This window comes from Palaemon carinicauda, chromosome 37 (genome assembly GCF_036898095.1).
Source record: "Palaemon carinicauda isolate YSFRI2023 chromosome 37, ASM3689809v2, whole genome shotgun sequence".
Taxonomy (NCBI): Eukaryota; Metazoa; Arthropoda; class Malacostraca; order Decapoda; family Palaemonidae; genus Palaemon; species Palaemon carinicauda.
The window spans coordinates 21,045,946-21,053,445 of NC_090761.1; the positions used below are offsets into that span (position 1 = coordinate 21,045,946).

The window sequence follows — 7,500 nt, forward strand, 5'->3', positions numbered from 1 at the left end:
CATTCTGGAATAACTGTTAAAAAAGATTTTTTTTTTTCAGTACAAATGATAATTCCTGTATCATGCTTCAACCGTGCTAGCCAACATTCCGTATTTCATGACTGACTACAAAATCTATTCAATTGAGTTCCAAATAATGCCTACAGTATACTGTGTGAAATGCCTCGAATGCACCTCACGCGGTGTAGGCTTACTGTAGGCATTAAAGGTTTAAAGGCCACTCATGAAGGGCATAGGTAAGGGACAGTGACATTACCCTATCGAGCAGGACAATGCCCTAGAGACTGACTTTATATGATCAACGCCCAAGTCCCCTCTCCACCCAAGCTAGGACCAAAGAGGGCCAGGTAATGCCTCCTGATGACTCAGCAGATAGACCTATAGGCTCCCCCAAACCCCTTTGCTTTACTCAAAAGGAGGGTGAGGTTGCAGCGACCAAACGAACTAACGAGTTTGAGTGGGACTCGAACCCCAGTCTGGCGTTCAACAGTCAGGAACGTTACCACAGCAGCCACCACAACCATTTCTACTGAATAGTTCCCCAGGCCCCAGCGCCAGGCTAAATAGTTCAAATTCATATACTGTATGTAATGGGCTTTGATCTTTATTAAGGATGGGACCAATTAGTTTTCATAGTCTTGCTTGACTATTGGGATTTTGGTTTATATATCAGGTTTTCAGTGCGTCTATTCTATATAATAACGAGCGAGTGTCTGGTTTTATATATACAGTATATATATATATATATATATATATATATATATATATATATATATATATATAGCTCTCCCTTGGGTAGGAGGAGAAGGATTAGCCATACCTTGGCGACAGGGGGTGAGTGTGTGTGCATATCTACCTAAGTATTTAGCCGCCATTTTTGACGGGTCGCATATGCTAGTGTATATATAATATGTATGTATATATAATATACATATATCTGTGTGTGTGAATGTGCAGGTCTGTATGGGAAAGGGATTTTTAAAGAATCCCCATAAATATAATTGAGAAAAGGAAATCGAACTTAAGGGGAGAGCTTGTCATATGGTAGTAAGGAGTAGATGGCAGGGCAAGTTAAAAAAAATTTGATGGTGAGCAGAGGTGTATGAAGGAATATACCAGATCATTATCTGGTGAACTAAAAGTGAAAATATGATATTTTAATTATAAAATAAATTTTTGAATATACTTACCCGGTGAATATATAATAGCTGCAACTCTGCGGCTCGACAGAAAACACACTCAAAAAACTCGCGAGCGATCGCTATGATGGTTGCGGGTGTGCCCACCAGCGCCAACTGTCGGCCAGATACCACTCTTGCATGTAAACAAACCCTTCAATTCTTCTCGTCCCGCTGCGTCTCTATTGGGGAGGAAGGGAGGGTCTTAAATTTATATATTCACCGGGTAAGTATATTCAAAAATTTATTTTATAATTAAAATATCATTTTTAAATATTTAACTTAGCCGGTGAATATATAATAGCTGATTCACACCCAAGGCGGTGGGTAGAGACCAGAGTTAATTAAGTTTACAGCGTATAAGCTAAGAGTTTTTTCATTTTGACAGTTATCAATATAACAAAACCAAAATATATAGGTACCTGGTAAGGAAGTTGACTTAGACGATTACTCTGCCTTGTAAGTCTGTCTTCCTCACGGAGCCCAGCGATCCTCTTAGGATGCTGAAAGACTCCCAGGAGCTGAAGTATCAAGGGCTGCAACCCATACAACAGGACCTCATCAAACCCCTAATCTGGGCGCTCTCAAGAAATGACTTTGACCACCCGCCAAATCAACCAGGATGCGAAAGGCTTCTTAGCCTTCCGAACAACCCATAAAAACAATATTAAAAACATTTCAAGAGACAGATTAAAAGGATATTGGAATTAGGGAAGTGTAGTGGTAGAACCCTCACCCACTACTGCACTCGCTGCAACGAATGGACCCAGTGTGTAGCAGTCCTCGTAAAGAGTCTGGACATGTTTCAAGTAAAATGACGCGAACACTGACTTGCTTCTCCAAAAGGTCGCGTCCATGATACTTTGCAGAGATCTATTTTGCTTGAAGGCCACGGAGGTTGCTATAGCTCTAATCTCGTGCGTCTTAACCTTAAGCAAAGATCGGTCTTCCTCACTCAAGTGGGAATGGGCTTCTCGTATTAAAAATCTGATAAAATATGACAAAGCATTCTTTGACATAGGTAAGGATGGTTTCTTAACCGAACACCATAACGCTTCAGATTTACCTCGTAAAGGCTTAGTACGAGCTAAATAGAACTTAAGAGCTCTAACGGGACATAATACTCTCTCTAGTTGGTTGCCTACGATCTCTGATAAGCTAGGAATATCAAAAGATTTAGGCCAAGGACGAGAAGGCAGTTCATTCTTGGCCAGGAAACCAAGTTGAAGAGAACAAGTGGCTTTTTCTGTCGAAAAACCGATGTTCTTGCTGAAGGCATGAAGCTCACTGACTCTTTTAGCCGAGGCCAAGCACACCAGGAAAAGAGTCTTAAGAGTGAGATCCTTCAGGGAGGCTGAATGTAAAGGCTCAAACCTGTCTGACATGAGGAACCTTAGGACCACGTCTAAGTTCCATCAAGGAGTAGCCAAACGACGTTCCTTAGAGGTCTCAAAAGACTTAAGGAGATCTTGTAGATCTTTATTGTTGGAAAGATCTAAGCCTCTATGCCGGAAGACCGAAGCCAACATGCTCCTGTAGCCCTTGATCGTGGGAGCTGAAAGGGAGCGAACCCTTCTCAGGTATAAGAGAAAATCAGCGATTTGGGCTACAGAGGTACTGGACGAGGATACAGATACTGACTTGCACCAGTCTCGGAAGATTTCCCACTTCGATTGGTAAACTCTGATGGTAGAAGCTCTCCTCGCTCTTGCAATCGCACTGGCTGCCTCCTTCGAAAAGCCTCTAGCTCTAGAGAGTCTTTCGATAGTCTGAAGGCAGTCAGACGAAGAGTGTGGAGGCTTTGGTGTACCTTCTTTACGTGGGGCTGACGTAACAGGTCTACTCTTAGAGGAAGACTTCTTGGAAAGTCTACCAGCCATCGAAGTACCTCGGTGAACCATTCTCTCGCGGGCCAGAGGGGAGCAACTAACGTCAACCTTGTCCCTTCGTGAGAGGCGAATTTCTGCAGTACCTTGTTGACAATCTTGAATGGTGGGAATGCATATAGGTCTAGGTGAGACCAATCTAGGAGAAAGGCGTCTATATGTATTGCTGCTGGGTCTGGGACTGGAGAGCAATAGATTGGAAGCCTCTTGGTCATCGAGGTTGCAAAGAGGTCTATGGTGGGTTGACCCCAAGTCGCCCAAAGCCTCTTGCACACGTCCTTGTGGAGGGTCCATTCTGTAGGAATTACCTGACCCCTCCGACTGAGGCAATCTGCTGAGACGTTCAAGTCGCCCTGGATAAACCTCGTTACCAGGGAGATGCCTCGATCTCTTGACCAAATGAGCAGGTCCCTTGCGATCTCGTACAGTGTCAGGGAGTGGGTGCCTCCTTGCTTGGAAATGTAAGCCAAGGCTGTGGTATTGTCCGAGTTGACCTCCACCACTTTGTTTCGAAGGAGACTCTCGAAGCTCATCAAGGCCAGGTGGACTGCCAAAAGCTCCTTGCCGTTGATATGCATGCTCCTCTGACTTGAGGTCCACAGACCTGAGCATTCCCGACCGTCCAGTGTCGCACCCCAACCCAAATCCGATGCGTCTGAGAATAGAACGTGGTTTGGTTTCTGAACTGCTAGGGGAAGTCCCTCTCTTAGACTGATATTGTCTTTCCACCAATTCAGGCATGCCTTTACTGTTTCGGAAATCAGGATTGAGACCGCCTCTAGCGTCTTGTCCTTTTTCCAGTGAAAAGCTAGATGGAACTGGAGAGGTCGGAGGTGTAGCCTTCCTAGCGAGACAAACTGCTCCAGGGATGATAGAGTTCCTACTAGACTCATCCAATTCCTGACTGAGCAACGTTCTCTCTTCATCATCCTTTGGATTACGAGCAGGGCTTGATCTATTCGGGGGGCAGACGGAAAAGCCCGAAAAACTGGACTGCGAATCTCCATCCCTAAATACAGTATAGTTTGGGATGGAATCAGCTGTGACTTTTCCATGTTGACCAAAAGTCCCAATTCCTTGGTCAGATCCAATGTCCAATTGAGATCCTTCAGACAGCGATGACTGGACGAGGCTCTGAGAAGCCAGTCGTCTAAGTAAAGGGAGGCTCGGATTCCCGATAAATGGAGGAATTTTGCCACATTCCTCATAAGCCTCGTAAACACGAGAGGAGCAGGACTTAGGCCAAAGCACAGGGCCCGAAACTGGTACACCACATTGTCGAAAACAAACCTCAGAAAAGGTTGGGAATCTGAGTGAATGGGGATGTGGAAGTATGCGTCTCTTAGGTCGAGAGAGACCATCCAGTCTCCCTTTCTGACCGCTGCTAAGACTGATTTCGTGGTCTCCATGGTGAACTTTGTCTTTGTGACAAAGACGTTCAGAGCACTGACGTCTAGCACCGATCTCCAACCTCCTGTCTTCTTCGGTACTAGGAAGAGACGGTTGTAAAACCCCGGTGATTGAAGGTCCGAGAATTTGACCACCGCTCCCTTCTCTAGCAAAAGAGACACCTCTAGTTTCAGGGCTTGTCTCTTTGCTTCCTCTCGGTAATTGGGAGAGAGATCGATGGGGGAAGTCGCTAGAGGAGGTTTGTGTACAAATGGAATTTTGTACCCCTCTCTGAGCAACCTCACAGACTGTTGGTCTGCGCCTCTCTTCTCCCAGGCTCGCCAGAAGTTCTTGAGTCTGGCACCTACTGCTGTCTGAAGCTGCGGGCAGTCAGACTCTGCCACGTGAGGACTTGGCTCCTTTCCTCTTTCCTCTCTTTCCTTCGGCACGAGTACTTCCCCTGCTGGGAGCTCTGCCACGAAAGGGCGGAATAAACCTGGACGCTGGAGCGTCTATCCTTGGTCTAGCAGAAAAGGAAGTCGAAGGAGTCCCTTTGCGAGCAGAGGACGCTACCAAGTCATGGGTGTCCTTCTGCACGAGCGACAAAGCTATGTCCTTAACCAAAAGTTCAGGGAACAAAAACTTCGATAAGGGGGCAAAGAGTAGCTCAGATCGTTGACAGGGAGTAACTCCTGCCGACAGAAAAGAGCAAAGAGACTCTCGCTTCTTAAGGACTCCTGAAGTAAACGAGGAGGAGAGCTCATTGGATCCATCGCGGATGGCTTTATCCATGCAGGACATAAAGAGTAAGGAGACATCTCTATCGGCCGATGAGATTTTCCTACTCAAGGCTCCCAAACACCAGTCAAGGAAGTTGAAAACTTCAAAAGCTCTAAAAATGCCTTTCAGTGGATGGTCAAGGTCCGAGGATGACCAACTAATCTTCGAGCGTCTCATGGCTAGGCGGCGGGGAGAGTCTACAAGGCTTGAGAAGTCGCCCTGGGCAGAGGCAGGGACTCCCAAGCCGAGAACTTCTCCCGTGGCATACCAGACGCTCGATCTAGACGAGAGTTTAGATGGGGGGAAGGCAAAGGCCGTCTTCCCTAAACTCCTCTTGGTTTCCAACCAATCGCCTAAAAGCCGTAAAGCTCTCTTGGACGAGCGAGAGAGTACAAGTTTTGTAAAGGCTGGCATGTCAGCAGGTACGCCTAAAACAAACTCAGACGGCGGCGAACGAGGAGCCACAGAGACAAAGTGTTCGGGAAACAACTCTTTAAAAATGAGCATGACTTTCTTAAAGTCCATAGATGGCGGAACTGCTCTTGGTTCATCAATATCTGAAGGATGATCCTCAGGCTGAGGGTCAGCAACGTCCTCATCCGAAAGTTCCTCATCTGACAACTGATGAGAAAACAAGCAAAGGGGTTGGCAATGCTTGACACGCAGCGTCCACCCGCACTGGTGCATAAGTGGCGGACCAGGACGCAGCGTCCTGTAACTGCTTGACAGTATGGGAACTGTCAACAACAACAGGTGCGTGAGGACGCACAGCGTCCACCCGAGACTGCTTAGACCGCCTAGTCTGAGCAGTCAAAACAACTCTAGGTTGCGGAAGTTGACGCTCAGCGTCAAAACAAGTCAACTCCGATGGTTGGCGAACGTCCTGAACGTCACCAGGCGCATCAGCAAGTTGCCTAACGTCCAAATGCGGCTGAAAATCCACACGAGATCGCATCGAGTGTGGTTCTACCCCAACTGCTTGACGTGACTTGGCTACACCAGCGTCAACAGGATGCAAAAAGAACGTTTGGGTGGCTGAAGGCCAGGATCTCGGCTAGGCTCAACGGAAACCTTATCGGCATTGTAGTCTTCCATAAGGGACGCAAGCTTAGACTGCATGTCCTGCAGTATAACCCATTTTGGGTCCACGGGAATGGGTGCGGTAACCGACGGGGTTAGCGTCTGAGACGGCACAACTTTGCCTTGCTTAGGCGGCGAGCAGTCATCCGATGACTGCAACGGGTCCGAACTGTCCCAATGACTACATCCAGGACGTTGGACTTGTCCTGAAGGGACCGACTTCCGTTTAAGAGGCCTAGAAACCTTGCTCCACGGTTTCTTGCGTGAAAAGCCTTCGGAAGACGAGGAAAAAATGGGCTCTCTCGTCTTATGGTAGGGGCGATCTTGGTGAGATACGCCTGATACCATAGAGGGAACGTCTGTTCGCTGATCAAGGCCTCTCGAACCCATAAGTCGTACGACATCACTTCTCCCCTGGGCTTGGGAGCTTGCAAGAGGTCCCGGACTAGGTGAACGACAGGCACGAACAGACGAACCCTCGGTCGCAACACTGTTCACAACACTTTGCGCACTAATCACTTTCCCACTTTCCGCCGTGGCACTATGACACTTAAGTTCCTTCACGTCAGCCATGAGTTGATTGCGATAAGTTGCTAACGCTTCAACTCTTTCCCCCAAGGCATGAATAGCACGTAACATGTCTTGCATAGACGGTTCCTGAGTGCTAGAAGGGGGGTTAGGAACAACCACTACAGGGGAAGGATTAGGTTCAGGGGCATGTGGAGAGGAAAAATCTACAGACCTAGATGAACTCCTCCTTACCCTATCTCTCTCTAGTCTACGTGCATATTTATCGTATTCGAGCCAATCGAATTCCGAAAGGCCCACGCATTCCTCACACCGATCTCCCAATTGACAGGTTTTACCCCGACAATTGAAACAAACAGTATGTGGGTCGAGAGAAGCCTTTGGAAGACGCCTATTACAGTCCCTAGCATTACACTTTCGAAATCTAGGTACTTGAGAAGGGTCAGCCATTTTGAATTAGTCAAAGAAAATTCCAAAAACAATCCAAGTCATCAACAAATAATCTGATTCAATAAAGAGTTCAAGAGTTTATGTTGAGGAAAAACACCTGTACTGCGAAAGCTCAAACCAAAATAAAGTACTTCACCAAATATGATGAGAAAACTCCAGGTTCTACAGCGAGTATGAATACGTATTGGAAAGGAATTTGAGTTATTGTA

The 7,500-nt window shown here is 46.8% G+C and overlaps 1 protein-coding gene across 1 annotated transcript in view; it reads right to left on the minus strand.

The window, feature by feature from the left end:
- LOC137629483 (spermatogenesis-defective protein 39 homolog) overlaps nucleotides 1–7,500 on the minus strand; it is a 225,620-nt gene that overhangs the window by 209,765 nt on the left and 8,355 nt on the right. The window lies entirely within an intron of this gene.